At 33.7% G+C, this 22,817-nt stretch overlaps 1 protein-coding gene across 19 annotated transcripts in view; it reads right to left on the bottom strand.

Moving 5' to 3' along the window:
• Window positions 1-22,817, bottom strand: part of LOC105489946 (protocadherin 9) — a 944,009-nt gene that overhangs the window by 796,471 nt on the left and 124,721 nt on the right. For 7 of the 19 annotated variants that reach the window (XR_011615015.1, XR_011615016.1, XR_011615014.1 and 4 more), the window contains one exon: window positions 1-22,817. This exon is cut by the window's left edge and continues 16,248 nt beyond it; it is cut by the window's right edge. The exons of the other annotated variants lie outside the window; for them this stretch is intronic. The gene's annotated coding sequence lies outside the window, so the exon portion shown is untranslated. 19 annotated transcript variants of the gene reach the window in all.

The following is a 22,817-nucleotide window of genomic DNA, read 5'->3' as shown; positions in this document are numbered from 1 at the left end:
TTATTACACTGGTAGTAGGAAGAGGAACTGACTCAGAGATAAGACAAGGATATAGAGGATAATGGTAATCACATGTCATAAATGGTTATTCGTAGTGGTAGTATTTTGAGCATTGCAGTTATTTTGGCTTGTTTTCTTTTGTGAAACAGTTAGTAAGGCTGGGTGCAGTGGCTCACACCTGTAATCCCAGCTCTTTGTGAGGCCAAGGCAGGCAGATCACCTGAGGTCAAGAGCTCCAGACCAGCCTGACCAACATGGTGAAACCCCATCTCTACTAAAAGTACAAAATTAGTCAAGTGTGATGGCTGCACCTGTAATCCCAGCTATTTGGGAGGCTGAGGCAGGAGAATTGCTTGAACCTGGGAGGCAGAGGTTGAAATGAGCCAAGATAGTGCCACTGCACTCCAGCCGGGGCAACTAGAGCAAAACTCCATCTCAAGAAAACAAAACAAAACAAAAAACAGGTAACAAAACATAATCTGAGCTTAATGACCATCTCATAGAACAGGATGTTAATTTATATGGTTAATTTTGAGGTATGTTGAAACCGTAAAAGTGTTATCTACATTCACTACTATGTACTGCAAATCTTCTGTTCTAAAATGGTAAAATCATGTCCTACCTTTAGTATTACCATTATTATTAATATCTGAAATGTAACATTCCTTTCCTACTTTCAAATATTTCCGAGAGATTAACTGGCAAAAGTCAGGAGTTTAACTATTTTCCTTTATTCAATGTTTCTTCTTTCCTAAAATTTTTAATTTAATTTAATTAGTTAATTTTTAAACCACTTTATTGGGGCCTGATTGGCATAAGAAAGCTGTACATTCAATGCATACAACTTAATGAGCTCGGAGATGAATGTAGACTTGTAAAATCATCGTCAAAATCTATGCCATAAGCATTGCCATGCCTTCCGAAACTTTCCATCCCTTCCTTTATTTATTATTGTTACTATTATTATTTGCATGTGATAAGAACATTTAAGTTCTACCATCTTAGCAAATTTTTAAGTAAACAATACAGTATTGTTAGCTATAGGCAATACAGTAAATCTCTAGGGTTTAGTCATATTGCATAACTGAAACTGAAACTTTGTATCCTTTGACCAACACTTCCCTACTCCCTCCTGCTCCCAGCCCCTTGAAACCACCATTTGACCCTCTGCTTTTATGAATTCCACTCTTGGATTCCACATGTGAATGAAAGCAAGCAGTATCCGTCTCCCTGTGGTTTGGCTTATTTCACTTAGCATAATATCTTCCAGATTAAAGGCTGTAACAAATGGCAAGATTTCCTTTCTTTTCAAGGCTGAATAATATGCCATTGTATGTAAATGGCACATTTTCTCTATTCCTCCATGTATGAACATTCTGGTTGCTTCCATGTGAATAACTGGCTATTGTGAATAATTACATTTCTTTTATAAGTGATCTTATTTGACCTCTGATAAGACATAATTTAGGTCTTATACACTCACTTCCTTTGCTTAATATGTCTCTTAATTGTGGTTACATTTTAAATCAAAATTGCACAAATTGTTTTATCTCTTTATATTAGGTTATCCCTTATTCTACATATCCAATTTATTTCTTAAAAAAATTTTTGAGAAAGAAATTCAATTACCAATCCTTATACACCAATGGTACGTCTTACCACTTCCATGTCTGTACCTTGCTCCAAAAATATTTGTGCTCAGAACTGTAAACATATACAAATTTCTAAATGATAGACCAAATAATTTTTCTGTTACTATGTTTAAATAAAAATAATATCAAACTTCTGAAACTTTATCTTTTCTGACACTGATTCTATTTCTTCTATTTAATTGAAAACTCAAGTATACAAAAAATACTAGAATATCTCTGGAAATTTTCAATAGATCACATAAGTATTCAAATTAGATTATGAAGCTAAAATAAAATTAATGGAAAGGCTACAAAGTCCTGGTTCACCCTGAAAAATGTTTTCTTCTTCTAACTGGATAAGATTAAAGAAAATAACCATACAAAAAGTACAGGCAATCTCTGTGAATTGATGATATATTCTGCATCTCATTCAACAAAAATATATATAAATATGTATTATTAATATGCATTTATTTTCTCTGAATTCAATTTTATAGGGTTTTGCATAATTAATGTGGTATTTTAATCGTGTTACAATAACAAAAGTCGGCTTGAAAACATAACTGGGTTAGATACATTTGGTGATGTTTAGTGGGAATCATTCTTGTATCAGTCTTACATAAGCAATTAGAGAGCACAACAAAAATTATGTCACTGGTATTAAGAAGAGAGTGTCTATATATCAATTTAAAAAGTCAACTTTCAACCAGGAAAAGGAAATATGACTCTTCAATGTATAAACAGAGAATTACAGAAAAACAATCAGCTCTGGGACTTTACTAAGTATCCTTATAAAATCTCACGAGCCAAGTATTTTCTTTTATTTTTAATTTTTCTATGGAGGGTGCTTTTTACCTAGTAGTAAAAAAATTGACGTGAAAATGGTCAACAGATAAACGAACTCAGAGTCTCAAGGCCTCCTTAAATGGAACATGTCAGAGTATACATCATGTTAGTGCAAGGTATCCTGAGTGCTGCATCTATGAAACACCAGAGAGGGCTGCTCTAGAAACTGCCTTTATGAGATTCCAAATATAAACATGACATAATGAATTTATTAGCATGTCCTGGGAACACTCATTTTGAAATGGGTTAACAATTCAGTATAAAGGATTTTCAGTGTGTTTTAATTTTCCAGCCCATGAAAATTCCTCTAAATGTAGGACATGGATTAAAAGTTCATGGATACACCATTTATCCCACTAGTTTCTAGTATATGCCAAACAGAGCAGAGATCACCCCTCTTAGGGGATTGTGGGACTCCCAAACAAGGAAACAAAGGAAAACCTTGAGTTTCTTCAAGGGAAATTTCAGGCATTAGCTTGCCCCGAGAAGTGAACATGCACCATAAGAAGCAAGAAGGTAATAGAAGCTTAAAACAATAGCCAAATAAGCTAGAACCACAGGATAGTTCCTCTACAGAAACTAAAAGCAACATCTTAACATGTGTCTCTGAATTGTTTTTCAGAAACTCTACCAAATGGATTCACGGGCACACAGAACTCAAATAAGGGAGAACTGAAGACTGAACTCTGACCCCCATTATTCGTTCTAAATTCTTTCTAGGGAGCCTGGAGAAAGTCACACTCATGAGCCGGAGCTAACAGTCTCTTCTGCTGATCCCAAATTGTTAAATAAAGCTTTTCTTCCTTAACCAACTGCAAATCAGAAACTCCTTGAATCTACCTGTGACCTGTAAGCCCCCGCTTCAAGATAGCTTGCTCTTTTAGGACAAAACTATACTCCTGCCTTTAAAAACCCTTACCTGCAAGTCACTGGGGAGGTCAGGACTTAAGCATTAGGTTGCCTGGACTTCCTTGCTTGGTGACCTGCAAATAAAAGCCTTCCTTTTTCCAGCTGCAAACCTCAGTGTGGATATCCAATATTACTGCATCAGGCAAGAGGACCCCAAATTGGTTCAATAGCATATGTTGCCATTTAATCTTATAATGGAAGTATATTTGTTGATTAGAAGCTATAAGTCTTGGTAACATATACCCTAACTGTTAGGGGTCAAATATTGGAAAATTTCATTCTCTCTGTTTTCCTTTAAGTCAAAAATTTATTCTATGAATGAATCTTCACATCAATAATTTAAAGAGGCTTTCTGGTGGAAATCCCATTGCAAAAACAATCAAGATGGAGATCTGTGAATATTGCCCTGGGGAATCCTAAGGATTTTTATAATCTCTGCAGGAAGCAATATTGTATGTCCTTAAAGAAAGATTACAAAACAATAACAAAAATAACTAATGGGAAGAAAATGAAAGATAAAGAAATATTTAACATTCACCTACTATGTGCTAGCTATCTTCAAATATATGTAGGAATATTTCCATATGAACTGTGAAGTGCAAGTATTTACAAGGGAAGTGTTATAAAATGAATTAATTTTCATCACTTATAAGTAATGTTGACAAATAAGCATTGAAAATTTAATTTTGTCAATATTCATTTCACACCAACTAGAAGGTAAGGTACTCTGATTGGAATAACTGGCACCCGTGATCTAAAGGGCACGATTTCTCAAACAGAGAGAGACAAGTTATTGAATGTGCTTATTTGGTCAAACAGAAAATAATTTGAGACCTACTTTGTTGTTTCTGTGGCTAACAAGCAATATTCCAATAAACAATTCCATCCCTTGACTGAACAAACTTGACTTTGGACAAGGGAGAAGTTTGTTCAAATGACCAGTGGAAGGTAAGTAGACCTTTCAATATAAATTAGCATTTTCTTATTAGCCTAGTTAACAAGAATGAATTCCCTACAGCCTCATCATTTATACATGTGAATAGGTAATGTTCAGTTTCAGAATCTGTGAAGTGAAAAAAAAAATATTGATCCAAAAGGATGCCTCAGAAAATCCTGTGAAACTAAACTTTATATAGCCTGTAGTTTTCTCCCTAATGTTTATAACTAAGGAAAATATTAATACTCTTTTCAGGCAAATTCTATACAGACATAACTATGGGTGAAAACGAAGCATGTGTCCCCTACGGATCCCCAATGGTTTGCCTTTAGATAAATAATCTAAAAATATTTTATTCTTTAAGTAGAAAGCATCTTAAATTATATAACTCAATAACAAATTGTCTATATATCAGGCCTCATTTGCACATTTCCAATATATATCAATTTTAGTCACCATGGTTTTGTTATATAACATCAGTCTTCCAACAACATGGTTCAAATTTCAGTTACCACAGTGTATTAACAGTGGGTGATATATAGTTTGTACAGTTACACAGCACAAACTTTGCTGTTAGCCATGCAATTCAGAAATAACTATGTAAATATCAGTGACCAAACTTGGCACTTCTTTCAAAGTGCACAGACAGCCAAGCACATAGTTCTGCTGCCTCTGTCTCCCAGTGATAAACTCACATGCTGTTTTACAAAATTAAATAATTGAAAGAGGTAACTGGCCAACAAAGATGAAAGTCCAAGCAGGAAAAGAAGTTATAACATCAGAAGTAAAATTTGGATGGAATGTAACAGAGTTAGGGAAGAAATAGCTGAGCATAGGGGTGTTGATGCTACTGTTGTTCAAGAGACTAGATCTGTAGCCAGGTGAACTTAGTGAAGGCAAAGTTATCAATGTAAAAGAGGAAAATGGCTGTAAAGGAAAAGATAAGGATGTCCCAGAGGAAGTGACACTGGCTAAATCTTTACAATAAGGAAACTCTTCAAAACATTAAAACTGCAAATGATAAAATGTTGCAAGTTGATACAAACTTAGAAAGGAATATGACAATTTACCAAAGCATATAAAAGATGCAGGTTCTATATTAAGTTATTCAATGGGAAGAATAAGGCAAGCACTGTTTAAACTATTCTTGACAAGATTTTTTTGCAGAGAATAAAACTTCAATCCTCAGCGTATCTGAGGTTGTAAACTACAGTGCTAAAAACGTTAGTTTTACAGTTTGTTCATTTCCCTGTACATTTGTAACCATCAAGAAGAGAGTTTTGATGTTTTGTTAAAAAAAAATTAAAGGTCACAGAACAGCTGAAATTTTTCCCATTGATTATTAAGATCTCTTTGCATGGTTTCAGCTCGCAGAGTCATTTTTAAGGTCCTTTACTACTGTATAACACCTGGACAGCCTGTATTTCAAAGAAGGGGCTTAACTGTTCCCTCAAGAAGACATGTGTGCTAAAAACCCTCACTAGTCTTCTGAGTTTTAGGCCTTAGAAAAGCATTTGATATGCTCCATGAGAGCAAAGATTAAAGGATACAAGAATAAATCTTCTTAGTACCAGTTTTACAAATATGTCGCAAACCCCATTTTACTCTAATCTACAGAAAGGTTTATACTTTCTAATCTTCCTTAAGAAATAAATTTTAATATAGTAAGTAATTCAACCATTACTCACAGATAAATAGTAAAAGCAAGTTCTGAGAGTTAAAAATATTTTAAATGCTCATCTCTTAGCCTCCATGAACAGCAGCACATTTTGGAGCTGTAAAATATCCTCCCTCCAAGCTTTGTTCCTCTCCATTGGCAAACATTAGCTGTACATGCCCCATCCTCCTGTTACACACACTTTACTTATACAACACAGGCCAACGTGTTTTTTTCTTCTGATTTCTTTTGGATCACCATAAGCATTATCGACATTTTCATCAGTGATGCCAAGAGAACTGGGAATATGTGAGTTTACTTTTGCTTCCTCTGTTGCCTAGTTGGCTGCTTCTGTAGCAACAGAACAAAAAGAGGATCATGCATGAAATACAGCTATTATTTATGAGAGAATGACTGCTTTTAAAACAAGATAGATGTTTAGTATTCTGTGGATATTCCCCCACCAGATTGTAACAGTTCTGAAGGAGGTTAAATTGCAAGCCAAGACTGTCAAAATTCTCTCTTGATATAGCACCAAAATAGCCTGATCAGCCCAAAAGCTGCTGAGCCTCACTATTAGGAATTCAGCTACTCTGCAATGTGAAAGATAGGGAATTTGGTCTATTTCATAGAATTTTTTTTTTAATTCCCTGAGAGTTACTGCCTAAAGAACAAGAATTTCTGCTTGGATGGCTGGATGTGACATTTATCTCTAGTTTTGCGAATGAGGTCGTGTTGTTGTTTAATGCATTATATCAACCCATGCCTCTTGGATCTGAAATCATTTTAGATTGTGATTTAGTTTTACCCAGCATCTTTAGTTAGGATGAAAACAAGTTCAGATAATATTTTAAGTCAAGACTAGATCGCAGGCCATACATTCATTCACCAAATTTTATCAAGCATCTACTATGTGTCAGTGAAACATCTTGCATGGATAATTAATTAGGGACAAAACAGGTTTTTCCTTCACAGACCATCACCCAGGATTTTTCTTATAAGGTTGATATAAAATAATTTAGATTTTTACCAAAAGTCATAAGGAAACCCTAATCGTGAGTGAAGTATCTCATCTAACAAGTTTAAACATCTGACAGACTGGCCAACTTGTTTTCCCCTAAAGAGGGAGAGTTATGACCTTTCTTTAGAAAGTCTTAGGAAGAATTGGGCAAATAGTATAATAATTATATTGACCAGGGAAAACATGTGTTTAATGGATTGAAGCATAATATAAACATCAGGGTCCAGAGTACCTGAGTTAAGAACTAGGTGCCCTAAGTTCTGTAACATCTTTTGCTTTATCAAACACGTGTCGTAAAATACTGCTAAGCAGTTTAACTATGCAATTCTACTTTTATTTCAAAGAACACTACAAGGAAGACAATGATTGCAGTTCGAGTCTCTGACAGTTGAATTGATAGGACTATATCTAATTTGTGGCATGAAAGAAGAGTAAGAGCAATATCTATATGATCAGAAAACACAACTAGAAAGATGACAGAATTTGAAAGCATATAAAAAAGCATAATCTATCTTTTTACATATTTCCCTTGTATATGCATTGCCTTCATTCAAAATTTTTTCACCCAGTGAAGTTTTAAGGTTATTTCAGACTACATATGCCAAAATTAGGAAAGGTAAAGATCATTAATAATGTCTGCATCATTTTCTAAATCCAGTTCCACACTGAGAGGCAGAATATCATTAACAATAAAAATAAATAGTGTATAGGGGATGTTTGATTAGAGATTCAAATATCACATTTTCACTTTTATTATATACAAGTGCAGAAATAGAATTGTCCATTTATACAAAATTGTATTTTATTTGGCTTTTTAATAAGCTATCTGCTTATTAATAAAACCCAAGAAATATAATGTCTTTGGTCCTTCTCTCATTGATGAGATAGCATAGCAGTGATTCACCTGAAGAAGTGTGACTCCAGTGAATGGATCCAAAGGCTACAGACAAGTTTCATTCATACATTCTTGTTGTACATATACTTTATTTTTACATATACCATACCCATATATTGCATTAGGCCATGAATACAAGCAGAATAAACATATTTGGACTCTGCCATCAAGCAATGCAGAGTGTTGTGAATATTTTGCATTTTTTTAATAAAAATTGATCATAGTTGGACAAAAAATGAGCTCCATAAACACAAGTATTCAGCTATATCTTATATATAAAATTATTTTAAAAACACAAGGGAAACAATGCTTTAAAAGACCTCTTTGGTCAAATAGTCAATCCTCTAGAACATGAAAATTTTCACTTACATTCACCTGCATTTCAACATATATTTTTGTTCCTTTTCAGATGTTCATAGAGATATCCCTAGATGAAAAATAGAGATTTTATATGTTGTGTCATTTCTTTACCCTTCTTGTTTCTGGAGCCAATGCCTGTACATGTAACTACAATGATTCATACTTGCTATGTAACATTAATAGTACCCCAAATGCACAAGATTAGCCATTTTAATTTTTCTTAATTGGTTTTGCAAGTTTTCCACAAGCCCACACTAAAGAGCTCATGTCTATCGAGACTTGTCATTCAAAATCAAACTTAGCCCCTTTGCATTGACCATAATCTCAAACTATTAGAATGGAAGAATTTCAGGAAAACAAAATAAATATTTAATAAATATCTGTTGAATGAATGGACTAAATGATTACTAATGAAGACTACATTTGAACAAAAATGTTTTAGTGCAGTCTTTCTCAAATATTAATATATATATGAAACATCTGCGAGGGAACTTGTGAAAATGCATATTCTCATTCATTGTATCTGGGGTAGGACTTCATACTTGGCATTTCTAACAAGCTTCCAAGTGATACTAATGTTGCTAGTCCTTAGATGACACTTTGAATAGCATGGCTTTTGGATATTAGTGTAAAACTTTATTACTGAATACATGTTTTCAGGCCATAAACATTTTTGGGTTAAAAATCTATTAGGAGGCATAATCCTGCATTGTACCTAAAAATAAAGATGGTGTTTTTTTCTTCATTTAGTGCTTACTTTTAGCTTACTCTATGGCAAACACTGTTATGGCTTAGAAATTGGAGTGAATAAAGAATATTGTTAAACATCAAAAGGAAAAAAAAATAGTAGTGACTGAACTAACAATTACCAACTACAAGCAAAAGGGTTGTGTAAAATTACAATGAAGTTTTGAAATGTTAAAGAATAAAAATGAAAAAAAGCATTAAGCATCTCAGAAAAGATGAAAAAAGGAAGGTATGAGATTCTGAGGGTATATTAAATCACCAAAAGGCTTGAATCAACCACATTTTAGATGTTCACGTTTTTAAATGTATATAAATAATCTAATACAGATATAGACGTTATTTTGTAGATGAAGAAACAGTGCTGTAGGTTGCCATTTAAATGACTTCATCTGGGTTCTCACAATGAGGAACTAGCAGAACCAGTATTCATTTTACATCTTATTGCTGAGCCTTAACTGAAATTATTTTTGTTTAACATTAGAGAGACTATAGATCTCAAAGTGTGTTATTATTTTTAGAACTTCACTGTACTTTTCATGTTAGATCTGGCCGTGGTTATGAAATGACTCAGTTTCAACTTCTTTCCCCCTTCAGTGCTTCCTAAAATGTTTCACTTCATTTCTCCTCCAGTGACTTTGTAAATTCATAACATGTTTGAACTCAAGTATTAATTTAAATGAGTTCTACATTCCTTTGGAGCAATGGAATTTAAAATCACATATGTTCTTTATTTAAATGACTTAAAAATATTATAAATGTACATAAAAGTGAAATTCAAAATAAAATCTATGTTTTATCTACACAAAATACTTCATGAAAAATGCAAGAGGTGAAGCCAATCCAGTGAATATTTTTCTAATTTAAATCTACTCTGTCATAAATTACAAAAGCTAAGGTTTCTAAAGCTCCAACTACAAATATTGTCATGTTTCACTGAATATGTCAATTACCATCATTTGAAGGACTTGCTGCCAACGTTGTTCTCTTACTGTTACATGCAGATTTTAGCTTATATGCCCAACAATCTGAGATGGCAGCCACAGCCTTTGAATTTGCTCAGCATTTCCTTCAAGGCCATATGTATCATCGCTGTGAGATCATTGGCTTTGAAGTCTCATATAGCTGATCCTGTTTTATCTCTTATTAGTGGCTTAATTTGCATAATGAAAATATTAATACCAATACAATCCTTAGACTTATAAAATGTATGTAAAAATCAGCAGATTAAAATTCTGGTGTGGCTCAAGTCATGAGAGCAATTTACTGTTACTAGTTCTTCGGTCATATCATAGACACTTATAATTTTTCAATATTATTTATAGTGTCAATCCACAAGTGACTGCTAAGAAATAATCATGTAATTTTATCCCCAATGAATAAAATGTCTTTGTTTTAAGGATTATTTATTATTTACTAAGGTTCATGCTTTTTCACATTGTTTTATAATTATCAGGTGTGTAGGTTTTAAGATAATCTTCTAAAGGGAATGTGTTATACTTATTCCTAAAATACAGAAATAATATTTAAGATATTGGATATATTCTAATCTAGTTTCTGTAATGATTTGACTTGCTAGTCTATGCTAATATTTGAGTTTTAAATTAACTTATTTTCATTTTGAGTTTACCTTTAAGGTGAAATAATTGATTTTGTTCATTTACTTGGGTTGTTCTTAGCTTTTTTAAATGGAATTTTAAATTTCTTTATATCTATATTGAGGATCTATTGTGTTTCTGGCTTATGATACATACAATACATGCATGTAAAGCAATTTCAATCTCCTATCCTTGGCAGATTTTTAAAAAATAATTTTCAGTATTTTGCTTTTGATTCTGTAAATTAATAGCGCTCAATTTGTAGCAAAGCCAAAACTTCAATAACCTTTTTTTTTTTTCAATTTCCTTGTTAAACCTATGTTGGATTGCAAAGAAAAGTACTCAATAACCATGTACCTGGATATATGTATAGCCATTAGAATTCAGGCAAAAACCTAAGAGAGCAAAGCAAAAGTCTCATTTTCAAGGGCCCATTGAGATTTGAACTACTGCCACTCTCATAACTCTTCCCCTATACTTTATTCCCCGGGAATGAGGAGACAGTTTCAATGCCTAATGCTGCTCCAGCCTTCCTTGATAGTAGCATACCTTGTTTGCTAAAGTTGTCATCTCAATGGTACTAAACCGCATGATTTCTCCCCTATGTTATTTCATTTTATTTCCCATAAAATGCACAATGAGAAATATCCTAGGAGCCAGAGATTTTACTTTCCAACTCTAATGTTGAGTTTTATAACATCGTTAGGTTTCTTACAGAAAAATAATAATGTGCGAGATATGAATCAGTTTCTCATGTTGGCTTAAGCATTTCCGAGAGGCTCAACCAGCCATCAGATTCACTTACGAACTGGAATTTCAGCTTTTAGTGGTGTAGACCACTAGGCCACAATGTAAAGAAGGGGAGGAAAAAAAAAACAAACAAAAAACTAGTAACTTCTAAACTAAGTAGCTATGCAGTATCAGTTATCATCCTGATAGGATGTGAACTAAGAATATTTTGACCTCCAAAAGAGAAATACCACTTGTTGCCATCTGAAACTCAAAGGACATAGCTACAAAGGAAGTTTAATTGTATTAGTTAATGAAAAATAAAATTTGATTAGTTTGTCTTTAAAAGAGCAAAATAGGCCAGGTGCCATGACTCATGCCTGTAATCCCAGCACTTTGGGAAGCCAAGGTGGGCGGATCATCTGAGATCAGGAGTTCAAGACCAACCTGGTCAACATGGTAAAACCCTGTCTCTACTAAAAATACAAAAATTAACTGGGCATGGTAGTGCGCTCCTTTATCCCAGCTACCTGGAGACTGATGCAGGAGAATCTCTTGAACCCGGGAGGCAGAGGTTGCAGTCAGCTGAGATTGCACCACTGTACTCCAGAATTTTCTACTCTTCTTTTTCCATGTACTCCTATTGTCCCTGAAGAATACATATGCTGATTTAACAAAAAAAAAAAAACAAAAAAAAAAACTTTATACCCCTCTAACCTGTGGCTAGCATATTAAGTCATAGGAAATTGGAAATGTATTGTATAAATACTCCCAAACAAGGAGTCAGAAGTTCTGGATAGTCAGGGGCAAAACAGAACATTCTTAAGTGGTGTCTGTAGCAATCATGGGCATGAATTCAAATCATGAATTAGTGAGGATACTTGGTGGAAAAGTACTCTAATCATTCTACTATTCATTTACCATATTTCAATTTCACATTCCTGTAACTTAAAAGAATTTTCAACAAAACCTTTCTTGCTGATGTTATCATTTTTATCCTCCTGGCCAGATATAGCTTAACACAATGTAGGTAGCTCTGTAAAGAAAGCTAATGTCATGGGTTAAAAAGGGGAGTAAAGAATGTAGCTGACTTTCATGGAATATATTCTCTGCTGTCAATATTTTGTAGTATTTAACACTAACTCCTACCCTTAGAAACATGTATTTGCATCTTTACTTCTCAAACGTTGGTAAAAAGGTTAAGTAACATGCCCAAGGTGACAGAGCTGGCATAAGAATATCATGATATAAATCCATGCCCAGCACTGTTGGGCTCCTACCAAGAAGGACTTCAGAAATTCCCAGCTTCTTTTTTTCTTTTTGTCTTCATAAACACATTTAATAAAATAGGCTTTAAAAAAAGTATAATGTCAAGCCAGTTCTTTGAATAATGAACTTTCCATCCAATTTCCAAATCTTGTGAATTTTCTGAATTCCATTCTTGGGAAATCTAACCATGTTATTGTCACTGCCTTTAGATCAAAAAGGGGTTTGTTCCTTACAGTGGATTTATCAATTTTTCGTCTTAGCCCCAGAATCTGGCAAAAATCTCCAATAGAAATCAAGAAACAATAATATTTTAAGAGCTGAAAAAGAACCTATATTTGAAAATCAAGTTGTATCCCTCAGCTGATGGGGAAACTGTGAAACATTTGGCTCTCCTTATGACATATATATTTTGATTTAAAAGCATGAGAGGTTTTTTGTTCAAAAAGACAAATATTCTTTCAAATTGTTTTGTTCATTTTTACTACCTTCACTGAAGCATGAATAGCACAGAGGTAGGCATTAGTCTTTCAATTGTGTGTGATTCAACCAACTGTTACTTGCATTCCAATTACTCAGCCAGCATAGGATACAGCTGTATCCAAGGAGTATTTCAGAGTTTCCTAACAACTTTATACATCACAATTGAATTTATTTAGATTGTATGTTAACTATTACAGTTTGGATCTGAACTCTAGGTTATTACATTTAAAGTCATACAATACCTAAAAAAATTAGGAAATGAAAATATTTTAAGTTATTATTTTTAAAAAGTAACATATTTAAGATTATCAGGGTCAGTTCATATGTTTATGTGGGTAAAATTAAACAATAGTCCAACAATGTCAGATAAAACTGCCCATGATGACATCTTCTCATTTAATATGGAAGAGGGACACATGTTTGACAGGTATGAAAATATCTAAATAATAATTGAGGAATTACAGCTTACTAAATTCCACCTCTGCACTTGTATCAGTGTGACTTTGGATGTATTATTAGCTTTCTGCTGTTCAGTTTCCTCTAATGGAATTCCTGTTGCAAGGATTAAATGAGATAATGTCTATAAAACGCCTACCATAATACTTGTCACCTTCTGAGTCTGTCACCAAAGAAATGACTAGTTTCCCCAAATACATAAATACAAAACAAGGTCTCAGACAATATCTTCTTTATCACATACTGTTGACTTTGTTACTTAACAACACAAGGTCAAATAACTACAGTTAGAATTTTGATTCTCTCAAAAGAAACACAATAAAATAGAAACTAAATTCCTTTTCCTAAAAGGCCAATCTGATTTCCCCATGCCAAGGCTGAGGCTGTAGTTACTCAAGACTAGAAAGGAACAGAATGGTAACTTGTATAATTATACACATTATAGTAATAAAGACAAGCACATATGTAAGAGTCGACATTTTCTTTTTGCCAAAACATAGTTAATATCTTGTAGAAAATAGATTTTTCTTAAGATACTCAAATAGAGAACTTACCATATTTTGGGGAAAACATTTACTTAATATCTACATAGGTTAGCCCAGCTGGGAATAAAGAAATAATACAAGATAAATTGTGTGTATGTGTTGGGGCTAGTGTTTCACAGAGTGCACTTTCCTTATCAATTTGCAGTATTGCTGTCATTATTTTAACTAAATTTTCATACAGCAACACACCAAAGCCACAAACCATAAAATACCACTAGTTAATTTGAAATGCATTCTATTTTCTAGACTCAGAAGACTTGAATTCAGAATTTACTAAAAATATTATTTTTATTTCAATCCCATGTCTCTAGGATATATTCTCAAGAGAAGAAAGAGAAGAAAATACTTACTTTAACTTCCTCTAGATAATCTCCCCATAGATTGATAAAGTTCTCAGCAACACAACAAAAATCTTCAGCATCTCAAGGAAGAGGATCCTGATTAATTACATCAGGTTGGTGGAAGGACAACTTTTAGATGTTGTTCACATCTCTTCAACTGCTGTTATCAGAGTTTCTCACTTACACTGCTGACTAAGGATAACTACTGTATACTGTAAGAGAGATGGCAGGGCTGCAGATTTTGTGTTACTGTATTATTTCTCTGGTTTCTTTCTCTTTTCATAGTAAATGTAAAAGTCTGTAAAACTCTGGTGGAGGATGGTGATGGGGGGAAATTGCATGTGTTGGGGCGAGATACATGGGAATTATTTGTACTTCTAATTTTTCTTTAAAATTGCTCTAAAAATAAAGTTTAGGCCGGGCGCGGTGGCTCAAGCCTGTAATCCCAGCACTTTGGGAGGCCGAGACGGGCGGATCACGAGGTCAGGAGATCAAGACCATCCTGGCTAACACGGTGAAACCCCGTCTCTACTAAAAAATACAAAAAACTAGCCGGGCGCGGTGGCGGGCGCCTGTAGTCCCAACTACTCGGGAGGCTGAGGCAGGAGAATGGCGTGAACCCGGGAGGCGGAGCTTGCAGTGAGCTGAGATCCGGCCATTGCACTCCAGCCTGGGCGGCAGAGCGAGACTCCGTCTCAAAAAAAAAAAAAGTTTATTAAATAAAAAATTATGTAAAAATGAAAACATCATTTTCCCGTACTTTGTTTGACTGGCACAGTTTTTAAAATATTTTAAGAATTTTAAGGCCGGGCACAGTGGCTCACACCTGTAATCCCAGTGCTTTGGGAGGCTGAGGTGGGTGGATCACTTGAGCCCAGGAGTTTGAGACCAGCTTGCACAATGGTGAAACCCTATCTATACAAAAAAAAAAAAAAAAAAAAAAAAAATAGCTGGGCAAGGTGGCACATGAAGTCCCAGCTACTTGGGAGACTGAAGTGGGAGGATCACCTGTGCCCAGGGAGGTTAAGACTATAGTGAGCCATGACTGTGCCACTACACTCCAGCCTGGGCAATAGAGTGAGACCATGTTTCAAACAAAAGCAAAAAATTCAAAATTGAAATAATTTTAAAATACAAATGTAAGTTTAACTAAAAGCTATCCTGTTAATTTCTCTTCTCATTTAGTGTTGTGAAAGTTATGGGCAATTTAAGAATTTTATCTGCATTACAAAGTAAATAACATAAATGACATATATTTGTAGGGAGCAACCAATTTGAAAAAAAAATCAAATGAAAGACAAAGTATAGCAATATGATATTTTTTTCACTAGGAAAAAAATGCTTTATTAATTGTTAAGCTGTTTATCATTAGAAACAAGGGGAAAAGTATTTCTGTAATAGTAACTGAGCTTTTTATGATAGTGTTGCACAAAACGTCTTTACAAGTACCACTCAGTGAATTTTCTGCTCTCACAATCATTTGACATGTAATTACTCATTTCGGTAAAAAAAAAAAAAAAAAAAGAAAAGAAAATTTAATTTTCATTTTAACATTCTGGAGGCTACACTAAATGAAATTTGTGGTAGGAAAAAGCATTTATAAGTTTTTCATATAAAGAAAAACTACATACCTCGAAATGATGAAAACGAGAAAAACCAATAAAGAGCCAAGACGCCTACTGTTACGGGGTATATTATAAGATAAAGACTTCAGAGTGCTATATAAATATGCTAAGTGTTTTTAATCAGCTAATGCCAAACAACATCCTCATGAAACTGATATGAGCTATCCACATTCATAAATAAAAAGTTATAAAATTAATATTGCAGAACTAAAGCCGTTCTTCAAAGACCATTCTTACAGATTTGGTTAAACACACATATACATGCAATCAAATGGACGCCAAAAACACTTACACAAACAATTTCTGACCCTGAAGTATATCATTGGGACACTCAAAATAGTTTCATTACCAAGATTCAAAAGAAACAAACAAGCAGCAGGAACAACAACAAAAGACACAGGAGGAAAAAATGACTCTAAGAAAAATCAAATAGTGTGACAGAATAGTAGGCAATAAATAAATATTAATTTGCAAAATGTCAAAGTACTTATGAAATCTCTGAATCATGACATTCTCTAAGCATTGGCATCTGTTAAGTAATGGAACTAAGAGATCTTGGAAGCATTGCCTAGCTCTGTTGTTATACATCTAAAATTAAATAATATAATTCTTAAAAATGAATATATGCTTTAGAGAAGTGCCTTTTAACATTAAGCATAGTTTTAAAAATCAATAAATTATTTATTAAACTTATAAATGCTTTTTCCCACCATAAATTTCCTTTAGTGTAGGCTCCAATAGTAATAAATTATTTATTTATGATTTGTTCAAAGTCTCTGAAATCGTGTCACTTTTCTATCTTCTGAGTATAATAAGGTAGTTTATTGCCACAATTATTTTTAAGTTTTTTTGCTAAATCCTGCTTCTGGTTATATTTATTCAACCTAAAATTTTTCAAAACCAAACAAAGGTAAGAATGAGATGGAGAAAATTTTTATTCCCACAATCTGTTCTTCCTTGATGAAGTAGATTAATTAATGTTTAGTAATTGGAAAGTGTGGTTAAAAATATCATTGCTAGGAAATACAAATAAAGAATAATGCAAAATAATGCATACAAGACACTAACTAATGCAGAATAATACAGACAAGAAATAATAATGCAGAAAAGAAATAATGAAGAAAAGAAACCGGTAAAAATGATATAGTAAAATAGCAAAAAACAAAACAGTGAAATAACAAAATAATTGATTCCTGATTAAAATGCAGATGGTGGTGGATTGTTCAGTTTTCTAGAAATGATATAGATACTTAATAAATTACAAAGTATTTGCAATAAAGAAATGTCATCTCAGGTCATCTTTTGTAAAGAATGATCTCATGTTGAACCCTCTGAATCAGAATTTTGCATTAAAGTCGGTGGATTCATATTGTCATGATTCTGTCATGCAATCATTCTAGTCAACTAAACAACACCAAAGTCACCAAAGAGTAGAGTCAATTTACATGAACGTAGAGACACTGTGAATACTGTATTGCTGTGAGTCAGACTTTTTGGATGTTATCTTTATGTTCCAGTTGTTCTCTTTTATCATAGAAAAAAATATTAGAGAACGTGTAACTAGGTCTGATTTGACAGATCTAAATGACCATTCTCCACATCCTTTTACGTATGCTCTTTGTCAAATAACTAACGTGGCTTGTATAAAACCAAGAATTCCAGTCAAAATCAATGGATTTTGCAATCTGCCATTCAATTTGTAAATACGCAAATTAATGAGGTAAATTTCAATGACTTCCAATATTAACTTCTTATTATTGGGCCCTATAAATCTAACTTAAGGGAGTTTACTACAGTCAATAAATTTGGCATCTCATCTAGCATATCCTAAATGAAATCATGTAAAGAAGTAACTTTTCCTTAATATTCAGAAATGGAGAATATTGTGTTTTTAAGCACAATTCATCTGACTAGACCGCACAGTGGGGAAAGCTAACTTATCTACAATGCATTAGATAAAACAGAGGCTCTCAGGTGAAGGGCCCCATGGAGAACACAACAGGACCTAGCAGAACTTGATATGAGAGGCTGACACTCCAGCCCAGGTAACATTCACGCTCCGTCGCTGCAAAGAAACAGCAAGTGAGAAGTCTCTAAGGATAATAACTTCGAAATACCTTTCAACCCTTCATCTAGCTTCTTCCTCTAGCAAAGGTTAAATGTAAGTTTGACACCTTGTTCTATTGCCTGCACTTACCCTCAGGTAATAAAAGAGACAATGAAATATAATAATGGGTCCCCATGCTCCATGGCACCGTATAACATCTATTACACATCTCTCGAAGTTCAAACACACTCTTCCTAGTGATGTTAAATCACTGAACTATATTTAAAAGAAAATAAAAGAAAACATTAGAGTAGACATGTCACTAAGTCTACGGGTTTTTGTACTTGCCTCTGAAGTGGCTGACATCTTCATTAAATACTCCTCCCCAGTCGCTAAGGAACCTGACATTACTTCAGCTATTAATGCATTTTAGACCAGCTGACCCATAACACATTAACTAATTAGATTATACTCCAATAGCTTTTTTAAATCCTCATTACATTATTGGTTAAGAAATAATAGTAAACATAATGACAATAAAAATAATAAAGAGGTAATTTACTGAGTGCTCAATATGTACTGGGGACTGTGCAATGGTCTCATAGGAATTATCTAGATTTTTTTTTCTTAAAAAGAAAAACCACTTGAAGAGCACAAAATACCAAATCCTTAAACATATGTGTAAAGTGCAGCCTACTGACACATAGAAATTATTTATATCTTGAATCATACTAACTTTTAAAATGTAAAGCCTACTAAAATGCAGAAATGTTTCTATCATAATTGCATGTATATACTTAAGGAATGCTATTCAGTTAACAAAAGAATTAATACTAAGAAACTGAAGAAATAAACACAAAAAATTAATTACTGCAGTTTCTATCATACCTAAGCTTTACCAAAAATTATCCCAAAAAAATCTTCCATTGCTTTTCTCTTCCTCAGATATGTTTGCAGTCTTTTCTTTTCTCCCTCTTTGGCTCATCATCTTCTAATATCAGGAAACACTTTGAGAATTTCATTGCTTGGTTGCTTGCAAATTGCTCTAAGCTATTCATTCCTTTTCAACCAGTTTAGTGGAGGTTGAACATCTGTATTTCAGGCTGCTGACGAAATATCTATGAAAGGGGCCTCTAAAGAAGTAGTGCAGAGAATAAAAACTACTGGGAAAGATATGCAATCACTCAAAAAAATGGGTATGTTCCTCTAGAATGCAAAGTGACTCACAAATGGAATGCCTGATTTACCCTCTGAAAGGGGTCTGCACCTGCATAACCATGACCACTATTCTGGAGAAGCACTGGCTTCAGCAGAAGGCAGACCCATTGATAGCAAGCATCTTTTGAGCCCCCCCAGAGCCATGCAGCTCCTCACCCTTACCCTCTGCCGCTGCCATCAGCAATGGAGATTTCTCAGATAAAACAATATAGTAACACTGATTCTCCCATGCCTATTGATGCTTTCAGAGAGAAAAGACTTTAGATGCAATCTGATTATAAGTACCTATTATTTTAAAACTGTATTTGTGATGTATTGTGATGTGTACTGCCACTGAAACATCATTCACTGAATGAGTTTCTGTACAGCTGGAAAAAAAAGTTGAGGGAGTATATTTCATGTGTGAATAGCAAACTCATTAGTATTTTATATTTCAGCTTTTCTCCTGAGATCCAATGTAACAGGGTGATTAATAGGAATTTTGAAAATTCAAAAGTAGGTTGCTTAGTTGCCAATGAAGTAGGATATAAATTTCCCTTACCCATTTAGAACCTTTAACATAATGTGGGTTTGTTACGTGTGTGTGTATCTTTGTATACACACATATCTATATGTGTATCAACAGAACTCAAAATGTAAACCAGTGTAAAGTAGTGTAACTCTAAAATATGGTAAGAGTTTTTGTTCAATTTGTATGTTGGTGTTACACACTACAAATAATATTTCTGTATGTATTACTCAATGAGTATTTTAACCTCAGAGTGAATAATCTACTGATTTTTTAACTCTAGGTTTGTTTTAGTATCTTCAGTTAAGAAACAAATTCTCTTTTGTGACATTGAGAAGAGGCAAGAAAGAGTAAGAAAGAAATTAAAACAAACAATGGATAACTAATAGTGTTAAATGGAATACTAAGGCTGTTATGGTATGGAACGGAATGGCATTATGCCTCTGTGGGATACCAATACCGTTGAGTAATTGAAAATTTCTAAATCTCCCCAGTATACCAGTCCCACTACCGAGTCCTTGTGAAAATGCTTCCTTTCTTTGTAGTCCTAGTATTTACAGGAGTTTCAATAAGCCTTCTCTATCATAAAGAGGCAAAGAGATCCCTTTTCAAAAGTCCTATATTAAAATGTTTTCCTACATTAAAATATCAGAAAATTCCTAGTCTTTTAGTGCTTCAGTTAAAATGGATCAAAGTTGAAGGACAGAAGGAACTTTGCACAGTACAATAGTGAAACTGCTATCCCTTGATTCTTAACAGTTTCTGGACAAAATAATCATAGGCTTGTACTCAAGCAGAACAAGGGCCCCTTCATTTCTACGTTTATGGTCTTGCAATCTTGAGATCTTTCTCAGCCTCCATGGTCTCTTCTGGAAAACAGGCAATCTGAGAGTATTCTAAACCTGCAATCCGAGAGTATTCTAAACACAGAATGACACTCAAATATAAAACACTGACATCCAGATATATTAATGTTGCTGACACAGAACTCTAATATTTGTTTTTAATACAAAATAACAAAAGTCAAAAGGAGCTCTAAATGATGAAAGAAAATACTTTCGAATAGAAAAAAAAAATGTTAAATGCCCAGTTACCATCTTTGTTTATTCTACATACTTCTCAAAGTAAAACACACATTCAGTTGTTTATTTTCCCTCTGAGTGTGAAGAGGATACATGACAGAGATAATCTAATCTGAAAGTTTAAATAATCAGGAATGACTGAAACATTCTGTAAAAGAGAGAGAATGATTAGACCTGAACTGTTGGATATAAAACATCTTATAAATCTACTATACTTCCGAAAGAATATGTTACAGATACTACTGATAAAACAAAAATAACAGAGAGACTAGTATGTACCTGAATTTAGTTCATGTGATTAACGTGACAAGAAAATCATCAATTTGCTAATGAAAAATCTGCTTGAGAGACAACATAGTTATATTTCTACCTCTCCTCACATATAAAAATACACTTTCTATACAATAGGTCAATAACACATTAAAATATACAGAAAAAAATAGGTAAATAATTACCTAATATATTTTTCTAGGTATTATGGCAAAAGAAACAACAATAAAGGAAATAAGATGGCTCTACTACACACAAGTTTTTAAATGTTTTTAAAAAAGTAACAAAATGTAGGTACAAAACTTCAGAAAATATCACAATATATGACTAGGTGCTATATATATTGAGATGGTTACAATTCAGTAAAAATCTAAAAATACTACAAGCAAAATAACACAAATCATGAATAAAATATTCTTAAAGTTAAAATATCAAATACTAACATGCTAACATATGTGAAAATAATTGGGGAAATGGATACCTCTTTATTTCTGTTTGGAGGTTAATCAATGTGATGGTCTACAGGTGAATGTGTTGATACAAACCGAAAGGCTTTAAAATCTTCCTGCTTTGTAAGTCAGTAATTCCACTTTCAAATATTTGTTTACACGTAATAATCAGAGATGCCCACAGAATGTATTCATTGCGTAATATCTTAAAATGGTGACAACTTAAATATGCAGCATTAGGAGATTATAAACCTCTAAATCCAATATAATTTCAAACCTGCTAACAATGTTAGCAATTAATACTGATGTTCTTCAAATGGCAGAAAAGCAAATACTTTTTTTTTTCTTTTCCATATTTTACTAACCTACTGTAAACCTATACTACTTATACAGTAAGGGAAATGGTTGTAACTTATGTTAAACAGAAGTGGTGGGTGACAGACAAGAAACAGTAACTTAGCTTGTACTCATAGAATACACAGGAGAGTGGAGGGTTGCATGGGGACTTGAATGCCTGACTAGGGAATTTCTACATCATTGAGTAGGCAGTGGGGAACCGTCGAAAATCTTTGAGCATGGAATTCACAGAGTCATTTTGGCAGTTGTGTACATGGCTAAGTGAACGACTTTGAATCTAGTTACGAAGAGGCCAATTGTGAGAGTTCAGGGACCTTCAGAATGTAACATCAGGAATTTCAAGATAATCAGATACACTTAATAAGTAGCTCTTATATTACATATTAAAAGTAAGGCCTTGCTGTCAACTGCCATAAGATGCAGCAATATTCTAAGCTTTGTATTCCTTTCTCAGTGATATCTTGAAAAGAACAGGCATGGAGTTCATGAGATTCATATGAAGAACCAACTGACAGCACCACATCCACAATCTGGGTCCTGGAGTTCTAAGCATATCGTGTTGCTTTTAGGCTAGATTTAACTGTGAGGATAATAAGAAACGTGAGTATCTCTGTTACTTCTAACTAGCTGGTCTATGCATTGCACTGTTGGAAACTCAAATATTTCAGAAATATATGGCAAAATAATAAATTCACATGGATTTTTAAAGGGCTCTTAGACATGTAGAGCATTGTCAGGTTAGCTATATCAATGATAGGGGGTGTCATGGCATTTCTGCGCCCGCCCACCCAAGTCTTTGGAGTTATTTTCCTTCCCAATTACAACATAGGTTTCAACGTGTGG

Source organism: Macaca nemestrina, chromosome 16, assembly GCF_043159975.1.
Source record: "Macaca nemestrina isolate mMacNem1 chromosome 16, mMacNem.hap1, whole genome shotgun sequence".
Taxonomy (NCBI): domain Eukaryota; kingdom Metazoa; phylum Chordata; class Mammalia; order Primates; family Cercopithecidae; genus Macaca; species Macaca nemestrina.
Note: the sequence above shows the minus strand (reverse complement) of the source record. Positions and strands in the feature narration are given on the sequence as shown.